This window comes from Hypanus sabinus, assembly GCF_030144855.1.
Source record: "Hypanus sabinus isolate sHypSab1 chromosome X2 unlocalized genomic scaffold, sHypSab1.hap1 SUPER_X2_unloc_5, whole genome shotgun sequence".
In the NCBI taxonomy this organism is placed as follows: Eukaryota; Metazoa; Chordata; class Chondrichthyes; order Myliobatiformes; family Dasyatidae; genus Hypanus; species Hypanus sabinus.
The window spans coordinates 613600-635114 of NW_026779005.1; the positions used below are offsets into that span (position 1 = coordinate 613600).

The following is a 21515-nucleotide window of genomic DNA, read 5'->3' on the forward strand; positions in this document are numbered from 1 at the left end:
TCTACATTCCGGGCAGGAGTTTCTCTGCTCCCTTTCCCAATACCGTGTGATACAAGAGCGACAGAAGTTGTGTCCACACTCCAGTATAACCGGATCGGTGAAGAAATCCAGGCAGACGGGGCAAATTACCTCCTCGCTCAAACTCTCGGTCTCTCCTTTCGAAGCCATGTTAACTCCGGCACTTCCTGATTCAGAATGCTTTCACTTTCGGGGAGCTGCTGATCCCCTGCAGTACCGGGATTGTCCACTACGCGCGCTGCAGACTCGGGGAATCACACAACACACACAATGCTGGTGGAACACAGCAGGCCAGGCAGCATCTGTAGGGAGAAGCACTGTCGACGTTTCGGGCCGAGACCCTTCATCAGGACAGCAGTAATCGTGCTGCCCGTTGGAGAGATCTGGTGATGAGGCATTCTGCCAGATGGTCTGGACTGTCTGCTCAGGGAACCACTCCACTGTGTCCATCCAGTCCTTCTCCTGCAGTAACTGCAGGACATTCCGTGCTGACCACTGTCTGGTGTTCTTGTGGTCAAAGCTGCTGGTCTGAAAGAACTGTCACCAATTTCATTAACACAAGGTTCACATGGAGAAGCTTCCCGACTGAGACAGACACAGTCTCATGGGGTATTTACAGGGTAGGGGCAGGAATGATGTTTTTCCTGGCTGGGCAGTGGAACCAGGGATCGCAGACTCAAAATCCGAGGCCACCTCAGCAGGACTGAGATGAGGAGAAATTTCCCCAACACAGTGCAGTGAATATTTGGAGTTTTCTCCACAAGTTTCCTAAAGTAAACGGACATATTTAGGAGCTCGGCGATGTTGGGAACGTTTCAGGAAAGTGGCGCTGAGGTCAAAGTTCAACATGTTCTGAGTGAGGGGCAGAACAGTGCAACGGGCCGAGTGGCAACGCCTGCTCCTGTTTCTTATTTTCTAAATCACGAATTTACCTTTGCGCCTTGTTCTCCCTTGGCCTTCCGCCTGTCGGATTGCACAGGGGAGCGGTGAGAGCTCCGGAGATCCATCAGCAGCCGCTGCGGTTATTTCATGCTCTCGTTATTTTATCGGTGTTTCTCTGTTTTTGCACAGTTTGTTACCTTCAGCACTCTGGCTGATCTTTCACTGCCTGCTTCTGTTATGGTTACTATTCTATACTTTTTCTAAGTACGTCCGCAGGAAAATGCTTCTCGGGGTTGAATGTGGTGATTTATCTGTACTCTGATAATAAAATTTACTTTGAAATTTGAGTTTCGGGGATTTTCCTTTAATTCTGGGGACAAACTGTGACTGACATCTCCAGCTCCCAGCAGCAGCCCGTTCTCACACATACACAGCCAATCAGCGATCACCGCTGGTAGAGGGATGCTCTCATTGGCTGAGGGGTGTCAGTGGGCGGGACGCTGTTTGGACCGGGACCGAGTGGGCCGGAGACCGGGAGCTGAGCCTCGGGTTTCGGCTGCACCACCGGCGGGTCGTGAATCCTTTCGAAGGCAGAGCTGAAGCGACCGGCGGAGATTCCGTGAGATGTTTCAGCTACACGGAGGGCGCCCGGCCTTTCCCCGTCGAGGATCGGGGCCTGTTGTCTGGAGTTGTCTCCCAGACCCGTCCCTTCCTGCTGGGAGACGGGAGCTGCCCCGCAGCGGCTGCCGGTGGATCTCCGGAGCTCTCACCGCTCCCCTGTGCAATCCGAACGGCTGAAAACCAAGGGAGAACAAGGGGCAAAGGTAAACTCGTGCTTTAGAAAATAACGAACAGGAGCATGTCTGGCCATTCGGCCCGTTCCGCCTATTCCACCCTTTCCTCAGAATAGTCCTTTATTTTTAAATCTTTTTTTTGAGTTTAAACAAACATAAATGAAACACGAATACAAAGAGCTTGAGAGTACGTAATTAATAGGTTAAGGTATAAATAGAAATAGATGATAATAACCTCCCAAACTCATAGTGGTTACAAAAAAAGAGGAAAAAAATGAAAAAGAATCCTAACCGACATGGGCCATTGCATTATATCGATTATACACAGTAGCGTCAATAACTCCGCACCTCCACCCAAATAATTAAGGACAATAAAAGTCAGGTTCAGGAAAAGTCAGTTTAGTTTACATGAAAATGTTGAATAAATGGTCTCCAAGTTTCTTCATATTTAACTGAAGGGTCAAAGACAACACTTGTAATTTTTTTCTAAACTTGAACAAGAAATAGTTTGAGAAAACCACTGAAATATAGTTGGAGGATTAATTTCTTTCCAATTCAATAGGATAGAACTTCTAGCCATTAATGTAACAAATGCAATCATCTGCCGGGCTGGGGGGGAGGTGATAAACGACTATTATCCACCATTGGTAAACCGAAAATTGCAGTAATAGGATGTGGTTGCAAATTTGATATTCAGAACTGTTGAAATAATACCAAAAATATCTTTCCAATAATTTTGCAAACAGGGGCAAGACCAGAACATGTGGGTCAATAAAGCGACTTCAGAATGACATCTGTGACAGGCTGGATTAACATAAGAATAAAATCGAGCGAGTTTATCCTTGGACATGTGAGCCCTATGAACAACCTGAAATTGTATTAGGCATGTTTAGCACAAATAAAAGAAGAATTGATTAATTGTAAAATGTTCTCCCACTGCCCTGTGGGTATAAGACTATGAAGTTCTTTTTCCCATTCCTTCTTAATTGTTTCTGATACTCCTGGCTGTATTTTCATGATCATATTATAAATAATAGCTACTAAACCCTTCTGACAAGGATTCAGAGCCAGAATTTTTTTCTGTAATGTCCATTGGACATAATTTCAGAAAAGACTAACATTCAAGAAATTGCTAACTTGCAAGTATCTAAAAAAAAAAAATGAGTTTTAGGCTGGATAGCTGTTCAAAGGACATAAAACTGTTATCTAAAAATAGATCACGAAAACATGTTATACGTTTTGTTTTCCATAACACAAAGGCTTAGTCCATAAAAGAGGGCTGGACAAAAAGTTAGATATAATAGGGGTTGATAAGATAAACTTATTCAAGCTGAAGAATTTACGAAATTGAAACCATATTCTTAGTGTATGTTTAACTACAGGATTAGTTATTTGTTTATTTGGTTTAGATAAAGCAAAAGGAGGCAAAGATCCTAAAATAGAAAACAATGAGAAGTCTTGTACAGATTTACACTCCAAATTTACCCATTGTGGGCAAGGTACTACAACCAATTCTCGTGTCCAAAATATTAAATATTGAATATTAACTGTCCAATAGTAAAATCTCAGGTTTGGCAAAGCAAAACCACCTTCCTTCTTAGGCTTCTGTAAATATATTTTACTTAATCTAGGATTTTTATTCTGCCAGACATACGAGGGTATTTTGGAGTCAATAATATCAAAAGAAGATTTAGGAATAAAAATTGTTAATGCTTGGAATAAATATAAAAATTTGGGTAATACTATTATCTTGATAGTATTAATTCAACCAACCAATTACGGAGATAATGGGGACCACCTGGTAACGAGTTGCTTGATTTGTTCAATTAAAGGTAAAAAATTAACTTTAAATAAACCCTTATGTTTCTTGGTAATTTTAATACCCAAATAAGTAAAATGATCTGTGACAACTTAAAACAGTAAGTGTTTATAAATTGGAACTTGCATATTTAATGGAAATAATTCACACTTATTAAAATTCAGTTTGTAGCCAGAAAAGCTACTAAACTGAGCAAGCAAGGATGAAACAGCAGGAATAGATCTCTCAGGGTCAGACATGTATAGTAGCAAATGATTAGCATATAATAATATCTTATAAGTCCCTTACCCACGGGTAATACCAAAAATATTAGGTGATTCACGAATGGCAATGGCTAAAGGTTCCAAAGCAATGTCAAATAATAGAGCACTTAAAGGGCAGCCTTGCCTCGTACCACGGGACAACTGAAAAAAAGGAGATCTTTGATTATTGGTAAGAAGTGAAGCCAAAGGTTTATAATACATTAATTTAATCCATGATATAAATTTCAAGCTAAAATTAAAATTCTGCAATGTATTAACTAAATATAGCCATTCAAATCTATCAAACGCTTTTTCAGCACCTAAAGAAATGACATTCTAGTATTTTAGATGAAGAAGTATAAATTATTTTAATTTATTTTCTAATGTTAAAAGATGTATAACAGATTTTAATAAATCCGGTCTGATCTTCAGAGATAATTTGAGATAATACATTTTCTCATGTAGTGGCCAAAATTTTGGTAAAAATCTTAGAATCCGTATTCAGCAAGGATATTGGCCAATAGGATGCAAATTCAGAGGGGTCTTTATCTTTTTTAACAATTGGATTAATGGAGGCATCATAAAAAGATTGTGGTTATTTACCTACAGTTAACGCATCTTTAAAAATTTTACAAAGCCAAGGAGCGAGTATAGAAGAAAAGAATTTAAAAATATTCAGCAGTATAACCGTCTGGACGAGGGGCTTTACCTGAATTCATTGAAAACGGGAGTGGGTTCCCCTTTCCAGACCCTGCCCGGGGACTTGTGCCACTCCTCAGGGTTATATATGGAACTTCTCGGACACGGACAGGGAGTGGGTTCCCCTTTCACAGGCGGACGCTCGATGGTGACCGGGAGCCACCAGAGGGGCTGATGTAATACAGGCCCTGGCACGGTGGGTCACTGAGGTAAGGGAACCCATTTGAATGACAGCCCGACTGCATGCGGATTTTGAGAATTTATCTGATAACTGCAGAGAAAAGGAGAATCCCTTGCGTACTTTATAGCTCGTTTTAAGGATACGTGAGAGTCCAATGCCGGCAAATCCCTGGACAGATCAGTGTGTCCAGCTGGCAGTGCAGACTTTTTTAAACTGTCTCAGGCCCAAGCCTGCCCACTCCATTAAGTAAACTAATCTCAATTCGCTGTGTCAGACCTGGCCCCGGGTGACATAAATTCTGATGAATAGGGAGCGCAATTGACTCTTTAAAGGGACTGTGGAAAAGCGAGAGTGTGCACAGAGAACCGGTAGTGAGGAGATGGAGTTCGGGTCCCGACGAAGAACCCAGAACGGGTGGCAGGATCGTGCGGATGGTGCAGATGAAGAGGACACTTGGCTAAGGACAGAAAAGGAGTTTGTAGAAAGAGGGGACATTAGGCCGGAGACTGTCGCACTGGAATCACAGACAAGAATAATAAGGGGCAGGAAGTGATTCTGGGTGACAGTGATACTCGATAGTGTACCACATTTACTATCCACAATTCCTTCGATCCCGGATAGGGCAGGCCAGAGGGGACAGATCACAGTGATACTCGACAGAGTACCACATTTACTGTCCACAATCCCTTTGGTCCCGGATAGTGCAGGCCAGAGGGGACGGATCACAGTGATACTCGACAGAGTACCACATTTACTCTCCACAATCCCTTTGGTCCCGGATAGGACAGGCCAGAGGGGACGGTGATACAGGCGGCTGTGATCAGGCTCACCATACAGGCAGGCTCTTTTCTCACTGCTGTAATCAGGTAGAAGGTACAAGAGCCTCAGGACTCGCCCCACCAGGGTCAGGAACAGTTACTACCCCTCAACCATCAGGCTGTGGAACAACACAGGATAACTGCACTCACTTGATGTCCATAGAGTTGCTCCCACAACAAATGATCGTACTGGGACTGTCTCAAAATGAGTGAAACAAGAGGTGGTTTAACTGAGACAGATTGTATTCCTGTCTCAGAATTAGAGAAATATAATCTCACAAGATATTTAAAGTGGATGTGCTGGAATGATGTTTCCCAGAAGGTATGGAACCAGCACTCACAAACTCAGAATACGAGGAGAACTGAGCAGGACTGAGGTTAGGAGAAATGTCCTCACCCAGAGTGCAGTGAATCATTGCAATTATCTCCACAAGGTTTCGAAATTGAATAGACATATCCTGGGGCTCAGCGGTGATGGAAAGTTGCAGGAAAGTGGTGCTGAGGTCAAAAGTCAAGCATGTTCTGAGTTGAAGGACAGTGGTAGCGCAAGGGCCGAATGGCCACGCCTTCTCGATTTCTTGTTTTCTGAAACACTCGGTTACCTTTGTGCCTCACTGTTTCTTGTCCTGTCAGATTGAACAGGGAGAGCTGAGAGCACCGGACATCTATCGGCAGCCGCTGCGGTTATTTCATGTTCTCATTGTTTACTTGCATTGGCGAAGTTTGTTGTCTTCTGCACTCTGGTTGATCTTTCAGTGATCCAGATATAGTTACCATTCTGTAGCTTTGCTCTGCATGTTTGCAGGAGTTGTTTGTGGCGACTTATATGTACTCTGTTAGTTTTTGGAATCGTCACTTGGGGAATCTGAGGTGGAGGAGTATTTGGGGCTTATTTTAAATTATACATAGATATTATCCAAATAATGTTTATTTGACAAGGGTTAATTCTGATATTGAGACTAACTGTTCTTTTTGTGGTTGATATCCAGAGGATTTATTTCATCTGTTTTGGGATTGTGAATATGTTAAAACATTTTGGTTTGATGTTTGTCAATTTATAGATTAATTTATTAATGTGGATTTTACTTTTTGTTTTGAAAATGTCTTATTGGGTTTACTAGTAATACCAAATCTCACAGGGATCATTTCTCTATCATAAATCTTTTGTTAATTTACAGCAAATTTTGTATCCATAAATGCAAACACAGCAATAAGAAACCTTCATTTAGATTTTTACCTCAGACTTCAAACTATACGTTTATACTCTGAACACTTCCCTTAACCAGAAACCTGTAAAGACTGTACAAATCTGTCAATATTTTGTGTTATCTCTGTAAACGTTCTTGTTTTGTGACTCCTCTTAGATACAGTCCCTTCTGTCCAACAGTATTTAGAGCGGATTTCCTTGTTTATTTGTATATTTAAAGTTAATGGTTATATATTCGTTGCTGCTTTTATGTGATTCCCTGGCTTTGTTAGCATATGTTTAGTGTTTCTGTCTTTGTGTTCAATAAAAATTTAAAATATTAAAAAGTAATTATAAAATTTACTTTGAACTTTGAGCCTCGGGGAACTTGCTATGAGTCTGAGAACAAACGGTGACTGACATCTCCAGTTCCCGGCAGCAGTCCGCCCTCGGACACACTCACAGCCAATCAGCGAACACCACTGGGAGACTCTTGCCTCCATTGGCTGAGGAGTGTCAGTGGGCGGACCGAAGTTTGGAACCGGGAACGAGTGGACCCGGTGAGAGACCCGAGATTGGGAGCAGCTCCCCGGGTAAAGGCTGCAACAGCGGCCGGAGTTTTGAACCCTTCCGATGGCGGAGGTGAAGATTCGGGCGGAGATTCCGTGAGATGTTTCAGCCACACAGACCTTTCCCCGCCGTGGATCGGGGCCTGTTGTCCGGAGTTTCCTCCCGGTCCTGTCTCCTGCTGCTGGGATCCGGGAACTGGCCCGCAGCGGCTGCCGATGGAGCTCCGGTGTGTGAGCGCTCCCCTGTGCAAAAGGACAGGCTGAAGGTCAAGGGAGAACCAGGCGCAAAGGTAAACTCGGACTTTAGAAAAAGGAAACAGGAGCAGGCCACTCGGCCCGTTGCGCCTATTCCACCTTTTCCTCAGAGTAGTCCTTTCTTTTTAAATCTTTTTATTGATTTTAAACAGACATAAATGAAACATGAATACATGAGCTTGAGAGTACATAATAGGTTAAGGTATAAATATAAATACATGATATTAACCTCCCAAACTCATAGTGGTTACAAAAAATGGATAAAATAAGGAACCCTCCCCCCCCCCAAAAAAAAGGAAAAAATCCTAACCGACATGGGCCATTGCATTATATCAATTATACACAGTAGCGTCAATAACTCCGCACCTCCATCCAAATAATTAAGGATATTAAAAGTAAGGTTTAGGAAAAGTCAGTTTAGCTTATATGAAAATGTTGAATAAATGGTCTCCAAGTTTCTTCATATTTAACTGAAGGGTCAAAGACAACACTTGTAATATTTTCTAAACTCAAACAAGAAATAGTTTGAGAAAACCACTGAAATATAGTTGGAGGACTAATTTATTTCCAATTCAGTAGGATAGATCTTCTCGCCATTAATGTAACAAATGCAATTATCCACCAAGCTGGGGGGGGGGGGGATAAACGACTATTATCCACCATTGGTAAACCTAAAATTGCAGTAATAGGATGCGGTTGCAATTTGATATTCAGAACTGTTGAAATAATACCAAAAATATCTTTCCAGTAATTTTGAAAATAGGGGCAAGACCAGAACATGTGGGTCAATGAAGTGACTTCAGACTGACATCTGTCACTGGTTGGATTAACATAAGAATAAAATTGAGCGAGTTTATCCTTGGACATGTGACCCCTATGAACAACCTTAAATTGTATTAGGCATGTTTAGCACAAATAGAAGAAGAGTTGACTAATTGTAAAATTTTCTCCCACTGCACTGTGGGTATAAGAGAGTGAAGTTCTTTTTCCCATTCCTTCTTAATTATTTCTGATACTCCTGGCTGTATTTTCATGATCATATGATAAATGATGGCTACTTAACCCTTCTGGCAAGGATTCAGAGCCAGAATTTTTTCTATAATATCCATTGGACATAATTGCAGAAAATACTCACATTCAAGAAATTTCTAACTTGCTGGTATCTGAAAAAAAAAGAGTTTTAGTCTGGATAGCTGTTCAAAGGACATAAAACTGTTATCTAAAAATAGATCACGAAAACATGTTGTAGCTTTTGTTTTCCATAACACAAAGGCTTAGTCCATAAAAGAGGGCTGGAAAAAGAATTTAGATATAATAGGGCTTGATTATTCAAGCCAAAGAATTTATGAAACTGAAACCATATTCTTAATATATGTTTAGCTATAGGATTAGCTATTTGTTTATTTGGTTTAGATAAAGCAAAAGGAAGCGAAGATCCTAAAATAGAAAACAATGAGAAGTCTTGTACAGATTTACACTCCAAATTTACCCATTGTGGGCAAGGTACTACGACCAATTCTTGTGTCCAAAATATTAAATATTGAATATTAACTGCCCAATTGTAAAATCTCAGGTTTAGCAAAGCAAAACCACCTTCCTTCTTAGGCTTTGTAAATATTTTTTACTTAATCTAGGATTTATATTCTGCCATACATACGAGGATATTTTGGAGTCAATAATATCAAAAAAAGATTTAGGAATAAAAATTGGTAATGCTTGGAATAAATATAAAAATTTGGGTAATAATATCATCTTGATAGTATTAATTTGACCAATGACAGAGATAATGGGGACCACCTGGTAACAAGTTGCTTGATTTGATCAATTAAAGGTAAAAAATTAACTTTAAATAAACCCTTATGTTTCTTGGTAATTTTAATACCCAAATAAGTAAAATGATCTGTGACAACTTAAAACAGTAAGTGTTTATAAATTGGAACTTGCATAATTAATGGAAATAATTCACACTTATTAAAATTCAGTTTGTAGCCAGAATAGCTACTAAACTGAGCAAGCAAGGATGAAACAGCAGGAATAGATCTCTCAGGGTCAGATATGTATAGTAACAAATCATCAGCATATAATAATAAATTATAAGTCCCTTACCCACGGGTAATACCAAAAATATTAGGTGATTCACGAATGGCAACGGCTAAAGGTTCCAAAGCAATGTCAAATAATAGAGGACTTAAAGGGCAACCTTGCCTGGTCCCACGGGACAACTGAAAAAAAGGAGGTCTTTGATTATTGGTAAGAAACAAAGCCAAAGGTTTATAATACATTAATTTAATCCATGATATAAATTTCAAGCTAAAATTAAAATTCTGCAATGTATAAAACGAATATAGCCATTCAACTCTATCAAACGCTTTTTCAGCATCTAAAAAAATGACATTCTGGTATTTTAGATGAAGAACTATAAATTATATTAATAAATTTTCTAATGTTAAAAGATGAATAACAGTTTTTAATAAATCTGGTCTGATCTTCCGAGATAATTTGAGGTAATGCATTTTCTAATCTGGTGGCAAGAATTTTAGGAAAAATCTTAGAATCCGTATTCAGCAAGGATATTGGCCGATAGGATTCACATTCAGTGGGGTCTTTATCTTTTTGAAGAATTGGAGAAATGGAGGCATCATAAAAAGTTTGTGGTTATTTACCTACAGTTAACGCATCTTTAAAATTTTTACAAAGCCAAGGACCAAGTACAGAAGAAAAGGATTTTAAAAATTCGGCAGTATAACCGTCCGGACCAGGGGCATTACCTGAATTCATTGAAAAAGGGAGTGGGTTCCCCTTTCCAGACCCTGACCGGGGACTTGCCTGCACTCCTCAGGGTTACATATAGAACCACTCGGGCAGGGACAGGGAGTTAGTTCTCCCTTCCAGACCCCGCCCGGGGACTTGTACCACTCCTCAGGGTTATATACGGAACCTCTCGGACGGGGACAGGGAGTGGGTTCCCCTTTCCAGACCCTGCCCGGGGACTTGTACCACTCCTCAGGGTTATATATGGAACCTCTCGGACAGGGACAGGGAGTGGGTTCCCCTTTGCAGACCCTGCACGGGGACTTGTGTTACTGCTCAGGGTTATATATAGAACCTCTCGGACAGGGACAGGGAGTGGGTTCCCCTTTCCAGACCCTGCCCGGGGACTTGTGCCACTCCTCAGGGTTATGTATGGAACCTCTCGGACAGGGACAGGGAGTGGGTTCCCCTTTCCAGACCCTGCCCGGGGACTTGTGCCACTCCTCAGGGTTATGTATGGAACCTCTCGGACAGGGACAGGGAGTGGGTTCCCCTTTCCAGACCCTGCCCGGGGACTTGTAACACTCCTCAGGGTGAGATATGGAACCTCTCAGACAGGGACAGGGAGTGGGTTCCCCTTTCCAGACCCTGTCAGGGGACTTGTGCCACTCCTCAGGGTTGTATATGGAAACTCTCGGGCAGTGACAGGGAATGGGTTCCCCTTTCCAGACCCTGCCCGGGGTCTTGTGCCACTCCTCAGGGTTATATATGGAAACTGTCGGACAGGGACAGGAAGTGGGTTTCCCTTTCCGGACCCTGCCCGGGGACTTGTGCCACTACTCAGGGTTATATATGGAACCTCTCGGACAGGGACAGGAAGTGGGTTTCCCTTTCTGGACCCTGCCCGGGGACTTGTGCCACTACTCAGGGTTATATATGGAACTTCTCGGACAGGGACAGGGAGTGGGTTCCCCTTTCCAGACCCTGCCCGGGGACTTGTGCCACTCCTCAGGGTTATATATGGAACCTCTCGGACAGGGACAGGGAGTGGGTTCCCCTTTCCAGACCCTGCCCGGGGACTTGCCTGCACTCCTCAGGGTTGTATATGGAAACTCTCGGGCAGGGACAGGGAGTGGGTTCCCCTTTCCGGACCCTGCCCGGGGACTTGTGCCACTCCTCAGGGTTGTATATGGAACCTCTCGGACAGGGACAGGGAGTGGGTTCCCCTTTCCAGACCCTGCCCGGGGACTTGTGCCACTCCTCAGGGTTATATATGGAACCTCTCGGACGGGGACAGAGAGTGGGTTCCCCTTTCCAGACCCTGCCCGGGGACTTGTGCCACTCCTCAGGGTTATATATGGAACCTCTCGGACGGGGACAGAGAGTGGGTTCCCCTTTCCAGACCCTGCCCGGGGACTTGTGCCACTCCACAGGGTTATATATGGAACCTCTCGGACAGGGACAGGGAGTGGGTTCCCCTTTCCAGACCCTGCCCGGGGTCCTCTGCCACTCCTCAGGGTTATATATGGAACCTCTCGGACGGGGACAGGGAGTGGGTTCCCCTTTCCAGACCCTGCCCGGGGTCCTCTGCCACTCCTCAGGGTTATATATGGAACCTCTCGGGCAGGGACAGGGAGTGGGTTCCCCTTTCCTGACCCTGTCAGGGGACTTGTGCCACTCCTCAGGGTTGTATATGGAAACTCTCGGGCAGGGACAGGGAGTGGGTTCCCCTTTCCGGACCCTGCCCGGGGACTTGTGCCACTCCTCAGGGTTGTATATGGAACCTCTCGGACAGGGACAGGGAGCGGGTTCCCCTTTCCAGACCCTGCCCGGGGACTTGTGTTACTGCTCAGGGTTATATATAGAACCTCTCGGTCAGGGACATGGAATGGGTTCCCCTTTCCAGACCCTGCCCGGGGACTTGTACCACTCCTCAGGGTTATATATGGAACCTCTCAGACAGGGACAGGGAGTGGGTTCCCCTTTCCAGACCCTGCCCGGGGACTTGTGCCACTCCTCAGGGTATATCTGGAACCTCTCGGACAGGGACAGGGAGTGGGTTCCCCTTTCCAGACCCTGCCCGGGGACTTGTGCCACTCCTCAGGGTTATATATGGAACCTCTCGGACGGGGACAGAGAGTGGGTTCCCCTTTCCAGACCCTGCCCGGGGACTTGTGCCACTCCACAGGGTTATATATGGAACCTCTCGGACAGGGACAGGGAGTGGGTTCCCCTTTCCAGACCCTGCCCGGGGTCCTCTGCCACTCCTCAGGGTTATATATGGAACCTCTCGGGCAGGGACAGGGAGTGGGTTCCCCTTTCCTGACCCTGTCAGGGGACTTGTGCCACTCCTCAGGGTTGTATATGGAAACTCTCGGGCAGGGACAGGGAGTGGGTTCCCCTTTCCCAGGCAGACGCCCGAAGGTGACCGGAAGCCACCAGTGGGGCTGATGTAATACAAGCCCTGGCACGGTGGGTCGCTGAGGTAAGGGAACCCATTTGAATGACAGCACGACTGGAAGCGGATTTTGGTGAATTTACCCGATAACTACAGAAAAAAGGAGAATCCCTTGCATACTTTATAGCTCGTTTTAAGGATACGTGAGATTCCAATGCCGGCAAACCCCTGGACAGATCAGTGTGTCCTGCTGGCAGTGCAGACTTTTCTAAACCTTCTCAGACCCAAGCCTGCCCACTCCTGTAAGTTAACTAATCTCAATTCGCCATGTCAGACCTGGCCCCGGGTGACATAAATTCTGATGAATATGGAGCACAATTGACTCTTTAACGGGACTGGGGAAAAGTGAGAGTGAGCACAGAGATCCGGTAGAGAGGAGATGGAGTTCGGGTCCTGACGAATAACCCAGAACGGGTAACAGGATCGTGCGTATGGTGCAGATGAAGAGGACACTTGTCACACTGATACTCGACAGAGTTCCACATTTACTCTCCACAATACCTTTGGTCCCGGATAGGACAGGCCCGAGGGGACGGATCACAGTGATACTCGACAGAGTACCACATTTACTCTCCACAATCTCTTTGGTCCCGGATAGGACAGGTCAGAGGGGACGGTGATACAGGCAGCTGTGATCAGGCTCACCACACAGGCAGGCTCTTTTCTCACTGCTGTGATCAGGTAGAAGGTACAAGAGCCTCAGGACTCGCCCCACCAGGGTCAGGAACAGTTACTACCCCTCAACCATCAGGGTGTGGAACAACACAGGACAACTGCACTCACCTGCTGTCCATCGAGAGGCTCCCACAACAAATCATCGTACTGGGACTGTCTCAAAATGAGTGAAATAGGAGGTGGTTTGACAGAGACAGATCGCATTCCTGTCTCAGAATTAGAGAAATACAATCTCACAGGATATTTACAGCGGAAGGGCTGGAATGATGTTTCCCATAAGGTGTGAAACCAGCGGGCACAGACTCAAAATCCGAGAACAATTCAGCAGGACTGAGATGAGGAGTAATTTCCTCACCCAGAGTGCAGTGAATCACTGCAATTATCTCCACAAGGTTTCGGAATTGAATGGACATATCCTGGGGCTCAGCGGTGATGGGAAGTTGCAGGAAAGTGGTGCTGAGGTCAAAAGTCAAGCATGTTCTGAGTGAAGGGCAGAAGAGGCGCAAGGGGCCGAATGGCCACACCTTCTCTATTTCTTATTTTCTGAAACACGAGTTTACCTTTGCGCCTCACTATTTCTTGTCCTGTCAGGTTGAACAGGGAGTGCTGAGAGCACCGGACATCTATCGGCAGCCGCTGCCGTTATTTCATGTTCTCGTTGTTTATTTGCATTGGCGAAGTTTGTTGTCTTCTGCACTCTGGCTGATCTTTCAGTGATCCAGATATAGTTACCGTTCTGTAGCTTTGCTCTGTATGTTTGTAGGTGTTGTATGTGGTGACTTATATGTACACTGTTAGTTTTTGGAACAGTCGCTTGGGTAATCTGAGGTGGAGGAGTATTTGGGGCTTATTTAAAACTATGCATAGATATTATCCAAATAGTGTTTATCTGACGGGTTAATTCTGATATTGAAACTAACTGTTATTTTTGTGGTTTATAACCAGAGGATTTTTTTCATCTGTTTTGGGATTGTGAATATGTTAAAACATTTTGGGTTGATGTTTGTCAATTTATAGATCATTATATTAATGTGGATTTTACTTTCTGTTTTGAAAATGTCTTATCTGGGTTTACTAATTTTACTTTGAACTTTGAGCCTTTGGGAACTTGTTTTGTTTCTGATATCAAACCTTGACTGACATATCCAGCAACCGGCAGCAGCCCGTCCTCGGACACACTCACAGCCAATCAGAGAACACCCCTGAGAGACTCTTGCCTCCATTGGCTGAGGAGTGTCAGTGGGTGGGATGCTGGGCGGACCGAAGTTTGGAACCGGGAACGAGTGGACCCGGTGAGAGACCCGAGATTGGGAGCAGATCCCCGGGTAAAGGCTGCAACAGCGGCCGGAGTTTTGAATCCTTCCGATGGTGGAGGTGAAGATTCGGGCGGAGACACCGTGAGATGTTTCAATCACACAGGGGGTGCCCGGTCTTTACCCGCCGTGGATCGGGGCCTGTTGTCCGGAGTTTCCTCCCGGTCCTATCTCCTGCTGCTGGGATCCGGGAGCTGGCCCGCAGCGGCTGCCGATGGAACTCCGGTGTGTGAGCGCTCCCCTGTGCAAAAGGACAGGCTGAAGGTCAAGGGAGAACCAGGCGCAAAGGTAAACTCGGACTTTAGGAACAAATAAACAGACTTTCCGTCTTTTCCGCCTTTCACACAGAACATGCCTGATCTTTGACCTCAGCGCCACTTTCACGCAACGTTCCCAGCATCGCAGAGCCCTAAAATTTGTCCTTCAAATTTAGAAACCTTGTGGAGAAAATTCCAAAGTTTCACTGCCCTCTGGATGAGGAAATTCCTCCTCATTTCAGTCGTGCTGAGGTGTACTCGGATTCTGTGACCCCCATTCCTCACCACAGCCAAAGGAAACATCATTTCTCCCTCAACACTGTCAATACCCTGTGAGACTCTGTCTGTCTCAGTCAGACGGCCTTTTATTTCTCTAATTCTGAGACAGGCCCGGTTAGTATAATCTCTCCAAGGACACTACCTCACCTCCTAAATCAATCTGGGAAATCCCTTCATTCCCTTCATCCCACAAGCTGACTCCGGGAGGGAGACCAGACCTGTGCAGTGTTCCATGTACGCTCTCACCAGGACCCCATATACCTTCAGAGGAGATCGTTATTCTTCTATTCAAACCTTACTTCCCATTCAATGCTCTTCATTTAATATCGAACTCAAACAGTGAACAGACACAACACAGCCTCAGCCATGAATTTAAAGGGCAGGTGTTGCAACAGTTTGAGCTTCATACCGGGGGCCATGGAGCAAGCAGGGTGTCACAAAGGGAGGAATGTGGGAGTGTTGTATTCTGAGCCCAGCTGTGTGTGTTGGTGTATCAGAATCAGGTTTAATATCATCCGCATATGTGGTGAAATTTGTTCCTTTGTGTCTGCAGTACATTGCAATACATAGTAATAAAAACTATAAATTAGAACAAGTATTTATAAAATTAAATTTGAAATGTAGTGGCAAACGTGAGGGAAAATACTGAGGAAGTATTCGAGAGTTCATTGTCCTTTTAGAAATCTGACGGTGGAGGGAAGAAGCTGTTCCTGAGACATTGAGTGTCTCTTCACGGTCCTGTAGCAATGAGCCGAAGGCATGTCCTGGGTGATGGGGGTCCGTAATGATGGATGCCACCTTTTTGTGGCCTCATCTTTTGAATGTGTCCTGGATGCTGTGGTGCCCATGAAGGAGCTGGCTGAGTTTACAACTTTCTGCAGGATTTTCCAATCCGGTGCAGTGGCCTCTCCACACCAGGCAGTGATGCAACCAGTTAGAATGCTCTCCACAGTACATCTGTAGAAATTTGCAAGTGTCTTTAGTGACAGACCGATTCCCCTCAATCTCCGAATGAAATATAGCGGATGTTGTGCCTTCATTGTAACTGCATCAATATGTTGGTCCCAGGATGGTTCCTCAGAGATGATGACATGCAGGAAATGGAAACTGCTCACACTTTTCACTTCTGATCCCACAATGAGGACTGGTGTGTGCTCCCTTGACTTCCCATTCCTGAATCCACAATCAATTCTTTGTCTTCATGATGCTGAGTGCAAGGTTGTTGCTGTGACACCACTCAACTTGCTGATCTATCTCACTCCTGTACTCCTCCTCGTCACCATCTGAAATTCCACCAACAATAGTTGGGTTGTCAGCAAGTTTGTAGATGAGTCTAGACACACAGACGTGGTGCAGAGAGAGTAGAGCAGTGGGCTGAGCACGCATTGTTGAGTTGTGCCGGTATTGATTGTCAGCAAGGAGGAGATGTTATTTCTGATCCACACAGACTGGGGTCTCCTGGTGAGGATCCAGTTGCAGAAGGAGGTGCAGAGGCCCAGGTTTTGGAGCTTGTTGATTACAATTGAGGGTCTGATTGTGTTGAACGCTGAGCTGTAATCAGCAGCCTGACTTGTGCATTGCTTTTGTCCGGGTGATCTAAGGCTGAGAAGAGAGCCTGTGAGATTGCATTTGCTGTAGACAGATTGTGGTGATCGGCAAATTGCAGTGGGTCCAGGTCCATGCACAGACAGGAGTTGATTCCAGTCAGGACCAACCCCCTCAAAGCTCTTCATCACAGCTGTGTGTCTGTGTGTGTGCGTACACGCTTGAAACAGTGATCCCAGTTTGATTCAGGAATCTTTCCTGTAGCTGGGGTACCTCAGAAGAGGGGTCATTGTGATGGGACGATCATTCTGATCAGAGCCAAATCATTTAGCCAGTCGATGCTGAACCTTTAGAAATTACAAAGCACATGTGTGTTTGAGAGAGTAATTTAAATGTAGAATTCAAAATTTACAAAGTAAGTTTATTATCGATTTTTACGCATGTCACCATGTTCAATCCTGAGATATTTTTTTTTCGGACAAACTCAGTAACTCAAAGAATCATGATTGAATCAATGAAAGCCCGAACCCAACATTGTAGACAAAATACAATGTGCAAAAGACAACAAACTGTGCAAATACAAAAGAAAAAAAAAAGTAATAAATAATTACCATGAACAGGTGATGAAGAATCTGTGAATGTGTCCACGGGTTATAGGAACAGTTCAGTGATGGAGCAATTGAATTTGAGTAAGATTATCTCCTCTGTTTGAAGAACTTGATGTTTGAAGGGTGATAACAGTTCCTGAACCTGGTGGTGTGGGTCCAGAGACTCCTGCACTTTCTTCCTGATGGCATCAGTGAGAAGAGATCATGTTTCACATGGTGGGTTCCTTGATGATAGTTGTAGCTTTCCTATGACAGCACACCAGAGAAATGTGCGCAGTGGTGGGGAGGGTTTTACCCGTGATGTACTGGGCCGTATCCACTACTTTCTGCAGGATTTTCCTTTCAAGGGCTTTGGTGTTTCCATACCAGGCCATGATGCAACCACTGAACATATTCTCCACACACACCTGCAGAAGTTAGTCAAGGTTGTAGATGTCATGCTGAATCTTTGCAAGCTTCTAAGGAAATGGAGATGTTGCTGTGCTTTCTTCGTAATTACACTTCCATGCTGGGCTCAAGACACATCCTGGAAAGTGATGCCACTGAGGAATTTAAGGTTGCTGACCCTCTCCGCCTTTGATCTCTGATGAGGACAGGCTCACAGATCTCCTGGTTCCTCCTCCTGAAGTCAATAATTAGCTCCTGGCTCTTGCTGATGATTGCCATAAGACCATCAGATATAGGAGCAGAACTAGGCCATTTGGCCCATCGAGTCTTCTCCGCCATTTCATTTTAGCGGATCCAATTTCCCTCTTGGCCCCAATCCCCTGCCTTCTTCTGGTAGCCCATCATGCCCTGACCAGTCAAGAAACTATCAACCTCTGCCTTAAATGTACATGAAGATTTGGCCTCCACAGCTGCCTATGATTCACTATCCATAGAATCCATAGATTCATTACTCTCTGGCTAAAGAAATTCCCCCTCATCTCCATTCTAAAGACACCCCTCTATTCTGAGGCTGTGTCCTTTGGTCTTAGACTGTCCCAAAATAGGAAACATCCTCTCCGTATTCACTTTAAAATCCTTTCACTATTTGATATATTTCAATTAGGTCTGCTCTCATTCTTTTGAATTCCACTCAACACAGGCCCAGAGCCATCAAATACTCCTCATATGACAACATATTTAATTTGGGAATCATTTACGTGAACCTCTTTTGGATACTCTCCTGTTTCAGCACATCTTTTTCTCAGATAAGGAGTCCAAAACTGCTCACAGTACTCCCAGTGAGGCCTCACCAGTGCTTACAAAAATTTCAACATTACATCCCTGCGTTTATATTCAATTCCTCTTGAAATGAATTATGACATTACATTTGCCTTCTTCACCACAGACTCAATCTGCAAATTGACCTTTAGGAAGTATTTGGAAAATAGTCAGCCCTTTCATTTCTTCTACCAAAGTGCAAGCTGATACCCTTGGCTGACACTGTATTCCATCTCCCACTTCTTCGCCCATTCTCCTCATCTGTTGAAGACCTTCCATAGTCTCTCTATTTCCTCAAAACGACCTGACCCTCAACCATCTTCATAGCACCTGTAAACTTTGCAGCAAGGTTATCAATATCATCATGCACATCAGTGACATTTAACAGAAAGAGTATCAGTCCCAACACAGACGACTGTGGAACCCACTCATCAAGAGGCTCCGTTTATACCCACTCTTTGCTTCCTCTCAGTCAGCCACGGCTTTGTCCATGCTGGAATCTTTCCGGTAATACCATGGGCTCGTGGGTTGTTAAAGCAGTTTCGTGTGTGGCATCATGTCAGAAGCCGTCTGAAAATCCAGGTGAACAACATCAATCGATTCTCCTTTGTCTGTCCTGCTTGTTATTTCTTAAAATAATTTCTACAGGTTGGTCAGGCAAGGTTGTCCCTTCAGGAAACCATGCTGACTGTGGCCTATTTTATCTTGTGACACGGTACTCTCAGAGCTCATCATTAATAATCGACTCCAACATCTTCCCAATCACTGCGGACAGACTAACTGCCCTATAGATTCCTTTCTTCTGCCTCTCTCCCTTCTTGAAAAGTGGTGTGACATTGGCAATATTACATTCTTGAGGAACCATTCCGGAACATTGTGATTCCTGAATGTTCATTACTAATGGGGCCACAATCTTTTTAGCCACCTCTTTCAGAAAGCTGGGGTGTACACCATCTGGGTCACGTGACTTATCTAACTTGGCCTTCCAGTTCCTCAAGAACCTTCACTCTGGTTCTGGTAACTTTGCACACTTCTGACTCCTGACACCCGGAAGTTCCACCATTCTGCTGGTGTCTTCCTCTGTGAAGACAGACACAACATACTTATTCAGTCTGTCTACCATTTCTTTGTCTCCCGTCACTGCCTCTCCAGCATCGTTTTCCAGCCACCCGAGACTTTATATTAGATAAAAAGTGGGTGCGTGTGCTTTAATTGGGCAAGAATGTTGCACCAACACACCAGACAAATCTGAAAATGTAACTCATCTGATGGACTATATTTGAGAGGCAGCAGATAGAATGAGAGAAGTCGGAGGGCAGTTCCACAATGATAACCCCTCAGTAAGTCAGTGGCCATTTGGGACTCTGGGACGATGGTGGGATACTGGTTTACATTGTACAGTTCCACAATGATAAACCCTCAGGAAGCCGGTGGCCATTTGGGACTCTGGGAGGATGGTGGGATACTGGTTTACATTGTACATTTCCGCAATGATAACCCCTCAGGAAGCCATTTTTGGAATCTGGATGAGAGAATACGGTTTTACATTATGGAATAACCATTAGAGTAATAATAATCAGATTATGATTGTTTTACTCTTACATGTGACCGAAACGAGGGGACAGAAGGAATATTTTGTAAACGCTGTGTTTGAAGTCCCCTCCCATCCGTGGTGAGAATGGAGGTGGACTTACCCCCGGCAGGTAATAAAGAATAAAGCTGCTTGATGAAGAAACACTCAGTGTTGGGATTGTGTTCTGTGAGTCTCAGCAGAGAGATACTTGACAGGGGGGGGGGGGGGTTAAGTGTGAAAGGTGGGGAGTTTATGGGGCACATGAGGGGATACCTCTTCACTCAGAGGGTCACAGGAGTGTGAAATGAGCTTCACCCACCCACAACGTCTGCCCCCGAATGAGGTGGAGCCCTAATGGCGGGTCCCTCAAATGAGCTGCTGCCAACCGGAGACCGGGGTCTTCGGGCTGGTTTGTTGCCACCAGAGAACATGATGTGTGCCCCTGGTGATGGACACACTGACGGTAGGTGTCGGCGCTGGGGGGGGGGGGGTGGGTGTGTCAGCGTTGTACTTGTACGGGTGGGTAGAGATATCTCAGAGCCAGCAGATTCCACACAAGGGCTCGTCCTTTATTCTGGGAGGTCCTGGTACCAGTTGTAACGGGGTTTACCCGACGGTGACGTCTGGGAGGTCAGTGACTGGGCCGTCTCCAGTGCCAGTACAGTCACTCTCAGCTGAGCCTGGAGTGGGAGCAGGGACGGTTCCTGTTGGGTTACGGACATGAAGGTCCAAATCCGGGGTGACGCCAGTGTCAAATTTCACCAAAAACAATCAGGCCAAACAACTTCAGGCAGAACTGGTCAGGATGACAAACAGAAATGACAACTTTTAAAATCAGAAATAAACCAATGTAAAAACAAATTTAAAACCAGCTCCTTTGCCTGGGGATGGGTGGAATGGAAATGGTCCCGACGCAAATGAGGTGGTTTCACACCGTCTGCACGACTCAGTCGCCCCATTGAAGGAGTGGCAGTGGCGATTGAGTTCGCACTGAGAGGGGGATTGGACACGGAGGGACAGGCCTGATGAGGGTCGGTTTAATTGCCAAGGGGATCTGCTGTCTTGTCTTGTGAACTGGCCACTTACGGCTTCCTCACCGGCTCAGACCGTGTTTCCCTGCACCCCCCCCCCCCCCACCCCGGATCCAGGCAGTCTCGTCCCCCTGGGAGATGAAAGAGAAGTTAAATTCATCCGCTTACAACTGGACAATGATATGTGTTCATTATTTGGAGAATGCAGATCAAACAATTAGTGAGGTTGTGGATGTCACCAAAACCGGTGTGTGGAGAAAGTGAGGGTTGTCTAAGGTTCCAGTGGGATCGAGACCAGTTGGGAAAGTGGGCCGAGGAATTGCAGGTGGATCTTAGCTGTCACTCAGAAACAGTTC

The 21515-nt window shown here is 45.0% G+C and overlaps 1 long non-coding RNA gene across 1 annotated transcript; it reads left to right on the top strand.

Moving 5' to 3' along the window:
- The first annotated feature begins 1448 nt into the window (after nucleotides 1-1448).
- On the top strand, nucleotides 1449-2620 carry LOC132385921 (uncharacterized). The gene is made up of 2 exons (XR_009509337.1): nucleotides 1449-1724; nucleotides 2441-2620. It is a non-coding gene; the product is annotated as an uncharacterized LOC132385921 (long non-coding RNA).
- Nucleotides 2621-21515: the final 18895 nt, after the last annotated feature.